Source organism: Tachypleus tridentatus, chromosome 10 (genome assembly GCF_004210375.1).
Source record: "Tachypleus tridentatus isolate NWPU-2018 chromosome 10, ASM421037v1, whole genome shotgun sequence".
Classification (NCBI taxonomy): Eukaryota; Metazoa; Arthropoda; class Merostomata; order Xiphosura; family Limulidae; genus Tachypleus; species Tachypleus tridentatus.
The window spans coordinates 86,658,435-86,675,464 of NC_134834.1; the positions used below are offsets into that span (position 1 = coordinate 86,658,435).

The window sequence follows — 17,030 nt, forward strand, 5'->3', positions numbered from 1 at the left end:
CGTTTTTTTACATTAGATTATGAGATTTTTTATCTTGTTTTGTTATTGAAAGTTATCTTTGAAGTACCTTAAGTTAAACACCTTCTTTAACATGCATTAAAATAAGCATTTTCTACAACTTGTTTTAATAAACATAAGATAAAAACTTCCATTAAAAGACGTAGTGTGTTGTAAAATAAGTAAGTTCTGTGTAGGCTGAACCCTTGCTGTAAGTTTTATGTAACCTGTATATAAAGTTTTTATAAAGAATTTTCTGAAGAAAAACACGAAATATTACGATTTGTTTTATTGAAAAGAGCTAGAACTTTCACACTTCCATTTTACAGTGACTGCTCATCTTCAAATCAAGTGAGCAGCTATGGAATCATATGAGTGCCATAGGAATATACTGCTGACTGATGAAAACCCTGATGAAGCCTGATATAAGAAGATTAAATACAATTAATTTATAGACCCATTTCTTTTTTCTTTTTATAACACATGAGATTTGGCACTTTCACTGTTATTTCTTTACTACAATTGTAATAAGCACATACATTTTTGTACAGTATTACAAATGCATATTAAAATATAAAGAAAGTACTGATCTTTACATTTACAATTAATTTTCATTCTGAAATTTACTGACAATATGCTTCACCCACCCTTTTACTGGAAGTGATTGTGTATCAAAAGGCTCTACAGAGTTGAATGAGGAAGTTACCTCCTCGATAACTGATTCTGTATGTAAACAAGGATTTGAAAGCTCCAACCTGGATTCATCCTCCTTAATGTATTGGTTGGATTTCTGAGTACACCAACTTTGTTGGATGCTCTTCAAACCATATACCAATGAATGACTACATTCTTTTTGAATAACAGTATTTTTCCTGTCATTTTGCTGATTAGTCACTGATCTCTCTACTAATAATAGACTAGGTTCTTTTTCATTTTTTAGATTTTCCTGCTGTTTCTGTCCAACAGTCTTCAAACTTTCCATTAGTGATGAATCAAAATCCTTCTGGGTTTTAAAGACTGGTATGAATGTTTTCTGAATGCTCTCATTTTCCTTGTTTTTTTTCTCAATACTTATGTCATCTACTGATGATAGTGTAAGTTCATTTTGAAATGTATTATTCTCTCTCATGTTTTTATTTTTAAACTTTTGTATTATTGCAACACTAACAGGGCGAGTACTTAAGACTTCTATGGGTCGAGGCACAATATTATTTACTTTTTCTAGTGTTAACTCTGAAACTTTTGAGTATTTTTTTATTTTTACATCCTTAATGTTTTTTACCATTTGCTCAGGATGATAAACATTTGTTTTACTATTTATTTTTTCACAATTCTGAATATTATCACAGGTCAGTTTATCTAAACAATGTAAATCCTCATTGCTGCTTATTTTCTTGTTATCTTCCATATGGTTTTTGGTTTTGTAATTTTTTTTCAGTTCACATGGTACCAAAAAATCTTCTTGTTTTGTTATTGATGAAAACTCCTCAGTACTGAGATCAGCATTATCAGGATCACTGTAAATAGCAGAGTCCCGGAAAAGGTCTTCTGACACAGCATCTTCAATGGCCTCAAAAGACCTCTCATAAAAGCTGTCTTCAGAATCTTCACTGTTGTCTGATAAAGTTTTTCTGGCATTTACACCTTTGCATGTAATATTTCCTGATAATGGTTCCCAAGGTTCAAGAGCAGAATGAAAGTCACTTCCACCACAGAATTTATCTCCATCACTAGATAAGGTGATATTTGAAGAATTGGACAGCAAACTATCTGGACGTACTTCTACCTCTTTATTTGACCTCAGCTTATGGCACACAAAAAGAGAACTAGGTATGCAGTATTCTGCTTCATGTAAGCCAGCTATGCGAGCACCAATGACTGAACTCCCTGGTTTATGGATAACAACAGAATTTTTCTTTGTTGTAAAGTTATTTAGAATGGATTTAGTTTCTCTAGTCTCTTCAACTTTCCCAAGGTGTTGCTTATTTGTGGTAGAACTAACTCTCACAAAAGAATTGCCCAAGTGAGTTTTAGACATCTTATGGTCAACTTCTTGATCTGATCTGGTACTTGAATGATATTCAAGTTGTACTGACTTTGGAGAATCACCGATATGTGACATCATAGATTCATTATCTGATTGATCAGTCACAGAATAACCAAGATTAACTTTTAGAAAAGATATCTTGGAGCTAATACTAGATATCACAGCTTTAAGAGTAGCATATCTAGAGCTTACCTGTCGATATACTCTGTGCTCAGGATGAAAAGACATATTCTCTATACTAGATGGAGGAGTTGCAGCACAGGTTGCCAGCAAATCTCTAGAGTTAAGAGAAAGCCTAAAATGCTGCTGTTTTGGGTGGGAGGCTGAGGCAATGTAGCGATCCAAGTCATCTGTAAAATCTTCAGGAAAGGATCTTTTTGGTGTACTTAAGAATGTTGAATGAACACCATACAGATTACGATTTGTTTTGACTCTCATTTTACCTTTTGCAATATCGTGGTAGTCAAATGCCTTGCATGGCTCCGATTCGACATTATGATTCCAGCTACAGTGAGAACTTTGAGGTAATAATCCACAGTTACTTGACAGATAGTTACTTAGTTGTCTTAAATGCATAGCTTCAGCAGTCTCTCTCAAATCTGAGGCAGGAGCATGAGGAACAGAGAATAAAGTAAGATCTTCATAATCTTTACTGTGAGTTTGAGCTTGAAGCATTGTTTTGGGTTTATGAGGTAAGTTAGGACTATTTGTAGATCGTTGTTGAAATGAATGGGAATGATGAAGACTTCCAGAGGGAACTTTGAATTTGTTTATTGAAGTGTAAGAGTGAACTCTCTGAATAACAGTATTTTGTTTCCATAATGATGCTTCTGAAGTGCTACAAATTTCTCCACTATTTGTTGTTTGTACTGGAGTTGTTTCTAAGTTATACCAGAGATTATTTAGATTATCATAGTCTCCATCTTTGTTAGTACAGAAATTAAAAGAACCTTCCTTTTTAATATTTCCAAGAGATGATAATGCTGATTTGCTAACAGGTTTTATTCTATATTCATTTGAAGTTCCCAACTGATTTAACTGAGTAACAGTTGAACTTCTATAACTTGGATGCATTGAAAATTGTGAACTCCTCACTTCATTTGATTTTGACAGATCCTGACAAGCATATTGGTGAGCAAAGACAAAAGTAACATACTCACCAGCAAGGTCTTCCAACACCTCTTTCTCTGTTCTCACCGCTCTTAGAGGTGGACAGTGTTGAAAGACATGATTAATGCAAGTCTTGTCATAATTGTCTTCTATCTCAGTATCTGTAGTTTTGTCTGGTACACTGTTACCAGCAAACCAGTGAGATTTCTCATTCTTATTATTTTCTGAGGTCTTAGGAATATCTGACAGAAAGCTTTCATCATCCATATCAATAGCAGTGCTTTCATTCTGAGTGGAGATGGGAGATGGCAGTAAACACTTTGACTTGTTATTTGTAGTTACCTGTAATATACATATAAAAGTAATTTCTGCTTATTACATGTTGAAAGACGATGTTAATAAATATTGGACAGTATAATTTTTCAAACATAATAAAAAAAGGTAATAAACCCTTTCAAGGTATCACTGAAAAGTACAGTTAATATTTCAAAAAGTCAAATACCACTCAAAAACAAGTTTGCCTTTATAATATTATTTTTGGATTGGAATGTAAAACTTCATAATATAATCTTACTTCACTTCAGGAGGATTAAGTTATGTTGGTTTCCCAAAGCAGTTTTTAAAATGTTTTTGTGGGGTTATTTTTTTACTAATAAAAAGTAAAACATCTGATTTACATATATTTTTTTTCCCTAAAAGTGGGTTTTCTCGACATCACTGAAAACATCTGATTTAATGTTTACTTTAAATTTACAAAATGAATAAATAGAGCCATATAATTTTTTTGGTTGAAATATTTATCAATGTATGCAGAACTAATAATATAAAAACCAAAACTGCACATAAAAAAAAAGCAACAAGAGCTTGTCCAAATAACTTAAATTTTATATTGGAATACAGAATCTGTACCAAATAGCCTCATAGTATATTGACTTCTTTGAGCCTGTCATACATTTCTAAAGGTATTCTATGTCTTCCCATGGATGATAATGCTACAAAATTGTTTTAGACTTTGACCTAAAGTTTTAGATATATTATTAATATGAAGATAAGTATATAGAAAATGTTTCTTTATTTTTCATTATGAGAATGACCAGATGGCAGCACATACTTGGATTTTTTTTAATAGAATAAACAACAAGATGGACAGGGTTGATTTTCCCAGTACATCTTCAAATAATTAAATTTGAATTAAAATGGAAAGTCTCTAGGTTTTTGTCAAATGTCTGGTTGTGGGAAGAATACTAAGTACAAAAATTACAGATTGTGCTTTTAAAGTCTGGAGGAACCTACACATCAAATTATGTGAGATAAGACATTCTACTTACAAACATATCTGTTGAAGTTTATTTATCTTAATTACGACTGTAAGACAGAAAATGTGTTATTTGAGAGAATGAAATGCAACAAGAATGTATTAAATTAATACACTTAAAATAAGTTGCACCTTTAATTCTATGACAAACTTCACAAAAACTAGTGCAGTTACTCACAGTGAATGTATTAGCATTTTTAAAACAAGACATTGTTCTTTGGCTTGAACTAAAAGCAGAGTCAAAACTAGCTCGACGTTCTTCACGGTGTGAAGGAATAGAAAGAAATGCTGTGGCATCATGGCTGGCGCTTCGAAATTTCCTTCCTCTAGGTTTCTCAGCTGGAGACTACAAAATAAAGTTCAACAGATTTTTCTACAAGTAAAGAAATGTGTTCAGATTTTTATAATTTTTTTGCTTCAGAATATTTTACAATAAAAATGGACAGTTAATGTTTAAAATAAACTATGGTTAAATTTTATATACAACAGAGCTGTACCTCATTTACAATAGTTTGCTTATAAAAATATTCTGCAAAAAACCAAAACAGCAAAAAGAAATGACTTTATATATTTTTAACTTCAGTTACTAAAAAGTGCTTTATCAGAAATATATAACAGGTTAACCCTTTAGTTCAGTTGATATAACACTCATTTTGGCTTTCAGAGGTTGTGTATCCAATTACAAACTAAGTAAATAGGAAAAACAAAACAACAAAAGAATTAATAAGAAAAAATTAAAATAGCTACCCCCACAACCCTGAGGCAAGACCCATTAATGAGCCATGTTTCTAAGTGGGAAGTAATGTGTAACAGTTGTTATAATGTGCTTTACTAATAACAGTTCATTTAATATGTCTCTCACTTGCATGCAAGACGTCCTCAAGGGAAGAATACACACAAAAACAAAAGTAGCATTAACATAAGAGCAATTAAAATGAAAAGTTTCTTTAAATTGGAACTTCATTTTCATAAAAAATAATAGTTATGTCATCGTAGCTGATGTTTATTAAACATTCAGAAAGTTTAACATATAAAGTTGTTAACTAAATAAAAAGATTTTAATTGGACTTTCTCTGACATCTTTAAGTTACACATAAACACCAAAGTAATACAGCAGTTTAGCTTGCTTTACTTTGATAATGTCATTACAAAAACGACTTTGTTTTAATTTTGTGGAAAGTTTCATGAATTACGGATTATACAAACACACACACATGAAATAAAATAAAAACTGCAAAATTCTACACATTAACTTGAAACTGTAATGAAATGAGTGTTTTACCATTATTAATATTCGTTTTAATTACATAATAAAATGTAAGACTGAACTTACTCCTTTAGGACCAAGCATAATATCATTCTGTAAAGCAAAATGGAAGAATAAGTAATTATGATAATGAACTATCTCATGTATTCAGTCTTTCACAAATTAAACCTTTAAACTCCAATTCCTATATTCAGTTATATTTCTATTTCATGAATTAATAACATAAGCCAAACCAAAAAGGATCAGTTCACAGACAAAAGCTACTTAACTCCTAGAAAAAAAATAGTGTGATTAAAAAATCTACTTAATATTTTGTTTTTTTTTCATAATATCTTTTGCATTTAATAATTTTAGCACAAAGAAATAAAAACAAAGCCATGACTATATATTTACCAATTGCTTTATACTTTCAAAAGGTTTGAAACTGTTATCTGAGGTTTTACGTTACAGCTATGATATTTATTTTAATACTGATCAAGTGCTATACATAGAGTCGACCGGATACAGTCACCCAAGACGAGGATAAAGTTTCTTATCTAGAATATTTTTAACATGCACATCATTACAAAACTACCTGTGTAACCTGTGATGATATGCATCCATCCTATCTCAGTTCAAAGGTAGCAAATATGAAAAATAAAATGTACTTCTAAATTGAATATATTGTGCATAAAGAAAAAAGATTTGTGTTAAAAGACTCTTCATTGTTACATAACCTTGAACTATTTATTATAAAATTAAAATACAAAACATTCCTTAATACATACAGACCTGTAAGCAGAAAGGGGCTCTAATATGCAAGGTCACAATCAGCATGCAAAACGTCCTAGTGATAGAAGGTTGTGGGGACATGTACCCCCAAGAAAATTTGTAAGAAATAGGTGCTACAAGAGTAAATCTAGAATCAGTTTTGGGTGAAATATAGCTTAAACTATTGCATAGCTGTTCACATGAAATCCACAAACATCTAGTGAAAAATCAGATCATCATTATGTTGTAATGTTGCATGGGGAGCTAGATTTAGATTAACATAAATGTATATGGTTTATTACAAAAGATACTGCACTATCTACATGCAGAGTAACTATTAACTATTAAATTATATTATTAATGTAAACAAATCTGTACAGCAATAGTATATTAGCTATTTCAGTCATTGCTGTCATGTACGCATTACTGAAATAACATGTTAACATGTTCCATTTTTCTAGGTTTCTTCTCCATAAATAACTTACATACGGTTTCAATGTTGATAGTAATGTCATAATGGTTATGTATTAAAGCTAGAGTACTCAGTCTTTCTTCAATTTGTGTAAATTTCAGTTAATTATACAACCAGCAGATAGCAGATACTAAGTGTTGAAACAAATTTAGTGACAGTATTTTTTTCATCAGGAAAAGAGGGGGTTTGGCCAAATACCCTTTGCATATGTGTGTGATATATATATGCCACAAACATAATACATCTGCTTTAACATTTAACTCTTAAATAATGATTAGCTTCATAGTCAAACTTAGTAGATTTTAAAGTATCATACCTCATCTTGATTTAAGCTAAATTTTGGACTTTGATACTTCATCATTAAATATTTTCAGTGTATATGCATATATACACACAGTTTAAGAAGTCTATATAATTTGCCAGATTCACCGCTGGTGGAAGAAAATTATTGCATGCCAAAGTCTTACCTTCTTGTTTCCTGAAAAAGAAAACAAATAATTATTAGTAATTCTCTAACACCTAAATAACAGAATCAAATAGATACACTTGAATGACAAACTGGCATCTTCTACTAATGCACTGTAATATTTTGCATTTTAATGCTTTTATTTAAAATTGTAATGAAAAAGAAATAGAATATTTTTTAATTGTCCAAACACAAGTTGAGGTGTAAATATCCTATCAAATAAAAGTTCTGTTACAATTTTACAAGTTCTGTTTTAGCTAAAAATAGTAAGAACTTTTTAGAACTCCACTTAATACTAAGAGTTTTATAATGTATGGAATAAATAACTGTATCAAAAATGTCTTGGTCTCTGGAAATCAAATACATAGACATTTTATTTTACAACAAACAGAGGAAAAACTAAACAAAGATTTTCTTTGACATCCCATACAATTTATTGAACAGCTGGGTGTTAATTACACTAATGAATAACAAAATCTGATTAAGCTTTTCAATCATTTATAGGTATTATGTAGCTGATATTATAAAGATATTAACTTTTTTCAACAACCAGGTGTGCCAGGAAATAAGCAATGAAGACTGTAAAATAAAGGTTAAAAAAGTCATTCTGTTTTTTCAGTGCTAATGTTTACCATTGTTACCAGTGCTAATATAAATTGTACCATGAATACTAGCAAATGTACAAGAAAGCTTTATTTTATACAATAACTAAGCTTCCCAACAATATTACTTCTCTTGATGTATGAGTTTGCCAATGACAGATTAAAATTTGAATGAATAAAACTGGATATTTATTGTTCAACAAAGATATATCCAACAGGTAAAAATATTTACCAATACTAATATTACCAACCCATAACTAACATTACCTAACTTCATATATAAATAATTAATTCAGTAATTGCTAAAAGTTGCTTAAACATACTAAGGTATTCATATAAAACATATGTTTAACAAATAATTACCTTTCTTTAACTTGAAAGTTTTATTCAAGCTGATCTCGGATTTTCTTCTCTCCTGTTTTCGTTTTTCTAAGTACTCAGGTGCTGAGAGGTGACGCTTGGAATTGCTTTTGTCAGATGATCCATATCCTAGATTTTCAACAATCAGAATTTTTATACTTAGAATTTTCTTAACTTCTGAAACCTTTCATATCAAACTTGTGATATAATATGTATAAAAGATATATGATTAGACAAAAGGCAAATGAACACTTGTTATTTTAAGGCATAGCAAGAGACATCCCTAAAAATATTTCTTTAAGTTTCATGCATCCTTCTAGGACCATTAATTGTTAAATAGATAAGTACCAAGTGCTGGAGGATCAAAAGCAATGGAAAGGTCCATAAATTGTTTCATTTAACTCATTAAGATTGCGATCAAAAGCATGTTCTATGCCAAAACAAATCTATTTCATTTTTAAAATTTACTATAACCATGAAGCAGCCAATACTGAAAAATTTTTATTCACTAAGGAAACAATTATGGTAATTCTTAATGTCTTATAAAATGTAATCTCAAGTAAGTTGCATATCACACTTTAAGAAAAGATGTCACTTGTCTGTCTAAAATATATATTTCTTTAGGTACTAGTAGATAGATACAGATAAAGAGATAACAAAAATCTTGTGCTATGTATCATAAAACAATGTAAAATCTAAAAAACACACAAGTTAATCATTGTGCTCATCAAACATTCATTAACAAGTCCTATATGCTTAAATCTTTTCTTTATTGTACTAATGAATAAAAGTTTTTTTTCAGATAACTATGAAACATTTTCATCATACGTCAATATACAATTATCAGCTCAACAGTAAACAGTGTTGTTTTGCCAAAAGGAAAAGTTTTTTCCTTTATATATATATATATATATAAAACACGTTTTATTATACATCAACTGTTGAAATTTTTATTCCATATTTTCCAACTCTACCTGTACAACAAAAATATAACTTCAAATGAATATTATCTTATAGTGTTTACTCACTGATTGCTATAGCTATTGCTTAAAAATGTCATTTTCACCTAGCCTTATTTAATCAAAATAAATTATGGTTTATTACTTCAAGAGATGATGATAGGATTAAAGAGTAACATACAAAATTACAAACTGATATTAATTAGTAAATTGAGAATATATTAGCAACTAATCCATGAGTCAGTAATTATAATGGATATTTATTATTAAACCATGAAGTTACGTGTAACATTTCAACAGTAAACAATATCAACTTTTTATTTATGTCTTTAAAGAAATATTATGGAAAATTAGTCTGAGATTGGTTAATTCTAATCCTTATAAAAGCAAAGGTAAGCTACAACAGATGTATATATTAATCTGTACTGGTTCATGTACATTGAATTGCACCCTTCAAGCATGTGTTCATTTTCATAGAAACTCTGAAACATACACAAAAACATTTTCTACGTCTTACCATACGTCACTCGCTGAATAAAGAGTAAAAGACCTTTCTCTTCTTACAAAAACCTAGTTTTAAAAATGTAACAAAGTAATGTGTGTTTCTTTATTTCAAATGTATCACCTGCTTCTTTATTCTGACCAAGCTCCATAACAAGCTGCCGAGCCTTAGATGGAATCACAGCATTATAGTTTTCCAGTATTACTCGTTTGAGCTCTAGACACCACTCTCGTTTCTGCTTCAAGTTATGTGCCTGTAATGAAGATTATGAACACCAACACTTTAAAACTAAAACTTTTATTGTATGTGAAGATACTGAATAAACAGCCTAATGATTCCTGGCATAAACTGTAAAGCCTCATTGGTACTGGACGTGGTTGAAATATTATAACATGTTCGTCTTTCATTCACTCCTATGTTCTGTTAAGTACTAATGTAGTTTTCTACCATTGATGCTAATGTTGAATGATCAATTCCAAGAACAGGAACACTAACTTGCTGATCCTTCTCAATGATAGTAAAGTTATTCCAAGTAAAAATACATCATTGGTGATAAGTATAAAATAAACAATATTGGGTTATTAATCCTTACCCTAAAGATTCAAATTAGTAAGTTACCTAAATAACTGGATAATAATTACAGTTAAATTACTTAATCTAGTTCACACCACAACAGTTTTTAATATTGAAAACTGAGAATATAAACAATATTGGGTTATTAATCCTTACCCTAAAGATTCTAATTAGTAAGTTACCTAAATAACTAGATAATAATTACAGTTAAATTACTTAATCTAGTTCACACCACAACAGTTTTTAATATTGAAAACTGAGAATATAAACAATATTGGGTTATGAATCCTTACCTAAAGATTCTAATTAGTAAGTTACCTAAATAACTGGATAATAATTACAGTTAAATTACTTAATCTAGTTCACACCACAACAGTTTTAATATTGAAAACTGAGAATATAAACAATATTGGGTTATGAATCCTTACCCTAAAGATTCTAATTAGTAAGTTACCTAAATAACTGGATAATAATTACAGTTAAATTACTTAATCTAGTTCACACCACAACAGTTTTTAATATTGAAAACTGAGAATATAAACAATATTGGGTTATTAATCCTTACCCTAAAGATTCTAATTAGTAAGTTACCTAAATAACTGGATAATAATTACAGTTAAATTACTTAATCTAGTTCACACCACAACAGTTTTTAATATTGAAAACTGAGAATATAAACAATATTGGGTTATGAATCCTTACCCTAAAGATTCTAATTAGTAAGTTACCTAAATAACTGGATAATAATTACAGTTAAATTACTTAATCTAGTTCACACCACAACAGTTTTTAATATTGAAAACTGAGAATATAAACAATATTGGGTTATGAATCCTTACCCTAAAGATTCTAATTAGTAAGTTACCTAAATAACTGGATAATAATTACAGTTAAATTACTTAATCTAGTTCACACCACAACAGTTTTTAATATTGAAAACTGAGAATATAAACAATATTGGGTTATGAATCCTTACCCTAAAGATTCTAATTAGTAAGTTACCTAAATAACTGGATAATAATTACAGTTAAATTACTTAATCTAGTTCACACCACAACAGTTTTTAATATTGAAAACTGAGAATATAAACAATATTGGGTTATGAATCCTTACCCTAAAGATTCTAATTAGTAAGTTACCTAAATAACTGGATAATAATTACAGTTAAATTACTTAATCTAGTTCACACCACAACAGTTTTTAATATTGAAAACTGAGAATATAAACAATATTGGGTTATGAATCCTTACCCTAAAGATTCTAATTAGTAAGTTACCTAAATAACTGGATAATAATTACAGTTAAATTACTTAATCTAGTTCGCACCACAACAGTTTTTAATATTGAAAACTGAGAATATAAACAAGTACCTCGACCACTACTACATCCATCACATCCAAGTAAGCTTGACAAGTTTTGTTATTAGACCAAAAGTCTCATCAGTCCTAAATATAATATATTCTTCATTACTTTCACTCATGTGTAGCCCCCACACACACACACAAAAGAGGAAGAGAGGGCAAACACTAAACATTCTGCATGTAAACTATTAAAAAAGACATTCACACACACAAAAGAGAGAGAGAGAGAAGGCTAGTAAGACTTAGTTATGCACCAAGAAATGCACATTTGTTAAAAACTGTTTAATTTCATCAACACATAATAAAATTAAATTCACATAGAAATGTCAGATTGGTGTATTTTTATATTGTAACTAAAACACCTAAGTTTAACTGTGTAGCACAAAGACAGACAGAGAAGAATTTAAATTAAAACACTACTGATTAGTAATATACAATTTTTATCACTTTAATTTTAAATAAACTGACTTGAAACAACAAACCACTCTACTGGATATTTAAACATTTTTAACATGTTTTACCTGGAATGTGTATTGAAGTCGAGGATTATTAAATGGAATAACATGGAAACAAAGTGGTTCTCCTTGGATGCTTTCTATAAGCATCAGGTTTGAGCACTGCAAGATTTTAAATAAAACACAATATAAAATTTTGTAACATTACTTTGCTTCTAGTATAATACTTATAGCTTTACAATATAAATATGTGTAATGAGTAATACAAGATTTCTAGGACGATAATTTAATGTTAATGAAAAAAGCAAAAAAGTATTTGTTTCCTTATTATCAGAAGTTGAAAATACAATGAAATTTTATATCAATTTACAAAATACGTACAGTTATGTGTCCTTTGTAGCTTAGTTTTCCTTCTTCCTTCTTTTTTACAATCAACAGCATTTTATCAAAAAGAAACAAATGGCGTGATGCCTTGGCCCCTAACATACGAAACATTCCTTCTGCTACCAACTCTCCATATGTAGTCAGATCTTGGCCCTAAACACACAGAAAATGTTTAATTTTAAGTACAAGGTTTCATATATTATAATGGTAAAAATATATATTCTTTTTAACTCATACTCTCTAGACAAAAGAAATATTTCACATATGTTAGATATACACAACCATTTTCCTATTTAAATGTAGTACAAGTCTTAAATTTAGTTAATTTTAGAAATGATGGTTTATTGCACTTTTTGCTTACATGACCAGTTTCAGATCATATGATGTGTAGTTCAACTGCTGCAAATTGGTGATTATTGTATTATGGCATAATGTTACCAAAACCTTCAAAGTTTTTCTCATTCTTTCAATTGAGTGTTGTTGCATTATAATATATAATAGCATTTAGAAAGTTCTAGGCCTAAGTAAGGCTATAAATATGCATCCAAAACATAATTCAATATAAATAACTAGCAAGATATAGATTGCATGATTGTGAGTTTAGCCATAAAGAGGATAAAGCCATCAAGATGATTTCTAAAGTGAAATTATCACTGGTTGTATCATAACAGCACGGGCAGATAAGAATAAGGCATCTTTTCAATTGTGTTCTAAAGTAATTGAATTAGCCTTTGTAGAGTTTAACAAAGGGAGACAATTATTTAATGCTCATGATAGAACTGTGATGAGCATTTATATATATATAAATGTGTGTGTGTGTGTGTGAGAGAGACAGAAACTTGTTTTAATATATTATTTTAAAACAAGTGGATTGTTTGTTTAATGTTGAAATTTATCAGACATCTGATATACAGAATATGACCCACATAAAAAATTTACAACATAAAGTTTCTGCTACCCTAGGTTAACAGGCAGCACTATAGTTTAATAGTTGATTTAAATAGAAATGCAAAACAAATCTGTTGCTTGCAATGAATGTCAATATTTGTCTGAAAATTAACCTGCTGTATAAATTTGAATACTGCTTCTATTGAATCCACTATCCAAGTTCATAGTTGATTGATCAAGCAACTTATATTTTCCTAAAATGTTATATTGCAAGTCTTATTTTGAAAACTTCTGATAATCTTATGTTACAACTCTGAATATGACAATAAATATAACTCAAATTTATTTCAGCATAGTTAAGCAAACTTTTGTAACAACATGTATACTATTATATTATTACAAGTTACAGCTTTAACAAAGATTATTTTTCAGAAAGGTATGATGGTTCAATCACAAATGCAATCATTCTCAAACATACAAGTTTTAACGGGGGAAAGAAGACTTAGTGTATGTTGTGTATATAAATCTATATGCATTCAACATAAACATCTATGTTAGCCTAACAACTATATAAGGAGGTGATAGCTTTGTTACTGAGCAATGACATATTGTTCAGCATTGTATTTGTGTGTTTGTATTACATAGTAAAACTAGTAAATACATTTAATTATTTCAAACTAACTACCATTAATTGGCTAGATAGTATTAAAAAGCATGTAGTAAACTAACTTTTTATTGCCAAAGAATATTTTAGGAACTTTACTAGTTTTAAGTATGTAATCTTAAAACATGAAACACTTCACAGTACAGTAGATTGTTATCCATATACTATTGAGATGTGAAAAATGAATTCCAAACCTAATTTTTGAACAAACTGTTGATTTGATAGTGCTTATTCTTAAAGAAACAAAAGTCTCTCAACATTCTAGTCTTTCAATCATCTCTCAGTGCTGCATCAGTTATGCACAAGTACTTTTTATTCAACACCTGCAGAATGCTCTTAAACAATTAACCACTTATAATTTTCACTATTTTATATAGAAGAGTGTATGACTGTACAGCATTCACATTTTTTTTCCCACAATCCTTTTCATGCTATATAAATTCAGTCATCTTACTTTGTCCCAGGACTCATAAATTGATCATTTAATTTTAATAAATTCAGTATTAAGTAAACTGTTATCTAATGTACCTCTTTCAAGAAGTCTTTAATATCAAATCAACTATATATCAAACATATAAAGTCAACTAAATCAGATTCTGAAATTTGCATTTTCGTATTTTCCATAAATTGCAAAACCTTCATTTATCTTATCGTGCATATTTCTGACTGAACATATTTTTACATTTTGTAGCTCCCACAAATTCATACAAAAACCTCACTCCTACCTCACATCAGATATTATTCTTTGTACACTTTCATCAGAAAAAAGAAAAAAAAATCAACTTCTCCAAATTCTATTTCAGTTTAACAACAATTTACTTCTATAAACAAACTGTTATACAGCTTAAATATTTCTTAAAGCCAAATGTGTTTCAATACATTAATTTTAAACTAGTCTTATAAATATAATCTTTCATGGACAATTGTTTAATACTGCAACAAACAAAAATCAAAAACAGTTTGATTGAGCAAAATCACATAATCCACAGATTTAGGCTTACCTGCCATTCATACAAAAGTGACTGAATCTCTTGAACTCTGATAGCATCTTCATGCTTTCTTTTCATGTCATTAATGTGATATACAAGACCGGTCATCACCGAAATTGCATTTTTAATGACTGGGTAGCCATTACCATCTTTATCCATATGTTTCACTAAGTTCTATCAGATAAAATAACACTACGTTAAGTTTCAGATAAAATTACTTTTAATCTAGAGAATATGGTTTTTTGGTTTGTTTTTTTGTAATCTGTTACACTGTATACAATAAAGGCACAATGTTTTATTACTTCTTCAAACTTGCTTTCACCACTAAATGGTAATTACACAGATGTAATAATAAGCTTTTTATTTTTCACTGAGCCAAAGATATACAAATACACTTACAAACTTAATTCAACTGTACATGATACACTTAGGCCAAAGTTTTACATTAGTGTTCTACTGTGGTACGAATCTATTATTAATAATCTTGTGGATACTCACAACTTACTAATGTCATCACACTTCACAATCTGGGTATACATAGGAAACAACTAATGAGTAAATACTTTGACCATATCTTCAGGGTACCAGTAAGGATTTATTTAAATGGTTTTAAAGCAAAAAAAAACATAAAAGTATTCAAAAACAACTAAAGTGTGAAAAAATACCTGAACTTCAACTTCTTCTGAGATGACATTTTGCAAGTTTCACATAATAACACATTAACAATACTCATAAATTCAACCAGTTAAAAAACATTATACTCTTCATCACTAAGTAAAAAACAGCATTGGAATTATGATATTTAATCATAATCAATTTAATAAATTTCATGACAAGTAATAAGGAAAACCAAAGCATGATTATTACTGCACCAAGTAAATATAGACAATTCAATAAAAACAGTTATGAAACAATCATCCTTACATTTAATAGAAGTTGATATTTTGTTATTCTTTGAACAGGCTTCAATAAGTATGAGCCTAGGGGTAACTGATGATGTAGAGAAAGTTGTCTTTCCTATAAAATTATCAAGAAGATTAAAAGAAATTATACCAGTAATTGTAATATTTTATGATTTACCTTATTAAACATGTGCAAAACAAAAATGTACCATTTTAAAAGTGAAAGCTTTTGCAGTGTAAATTTGCCATTTTAATCCAGATCAATTTTTGAAGATTAAAAAATACTTATCTTTCAGTTAAAAGGAATTAACACTTAAATGAACACAACTTTCTATGACAGTAGGTAAAATATACATTTTTATATTCTGAATATTTATGCATTTAAATTAACTAGTTTAAAACTACAAGCTTAAATACATTAGTTTAGTTTAAACTAAAACTATTAAAAATTGTGCAATTTCATATATGATTTAATTTAATAATTACATTAATACTTCATGTTTCAAGACTCTCTAGAATAAAACATTATATTAAATGTAGATTATATCAATACACAATTTTTTGTTTCATACTTACACGAAAAATATCTGCTGTTTCCAAGTTTTGCATCAGCTTTGTTAACACTTCTATTGATCTAAAAAAAGAATATTCTAATATAAACAGGTATATTTTGGTCACCCATTGCTGTAAAATAATATAACTTTTGAAATGGCAGTGATTTCTGAGAATATGTCATATAATTATGTTTATTTTTATGTAGAGTTCTGGTCACTTCTTCTCAGCCTTTATTTTTATTCTAGCAAACCTTTTAATATGAAATTGCAGCTCCTAGCATTTTAATAATGTAGCATAAACAAAATACACTAAATGTTTGTAAAATATAATTTGTATTTTTATTTAAATTATTAAAGTACAGAGACTAGAACTACAATGTTAAATACTATTTTATTCTTAGGGCTTTAATTAC

At 29.1% G+C, this 17,030-nt stretch overlaps 1 pseudogene across 1 annotated transcript in view; it reads right to left on the reverse strand.

Annotated features, from left to right (window-relative positions):
• Nucleotides 1-323: 323 nt before the first annotated feature.
• The window catches only part of LOC143228391 (uncharacterized), a 79,208-nt pseudogene continuing 62,501 nt past the window's right edge, over nucleotides 324-17,030 (reverse strand). Inside the window, exons 6-16 of the transcript XR_013015325.1 lie at nucleotides 16,640-16,697; nucleotides 16,086-16,178; nucleotides 15,174-15,335; nucleotides 12,618-12,773; nucleotides 12,303-12,398; nucleotides 9,971-10,100; nucleotides 8,390-8,515; nucleotides 7,426-7,436; nucleotides 5,803-5,829; nucleotides 4,648-4,815; nucleotides 324-3,496 (exon numbers count right to left, since the gene is read on the reverse strand). The product of XR_013015325.1 is annotated as an uncharacterized LOC143228391 (transcript). The remainder of the gene's footprint in view (nucleotides 3,497-4,647; nucleotides 4,816-5,802; nucleotides 5,830-7,425; nucleotides 7,437-8,389; nucleotides 8,516-9,970; nucleotides 10,101-12,302; nucleotides 12,399-12,617; nucleotides 12,774-15,173; nucleotides 15,336-16,085; nucleotides 16,179-16,639; nucleotides 16,698-17,030) is intronic.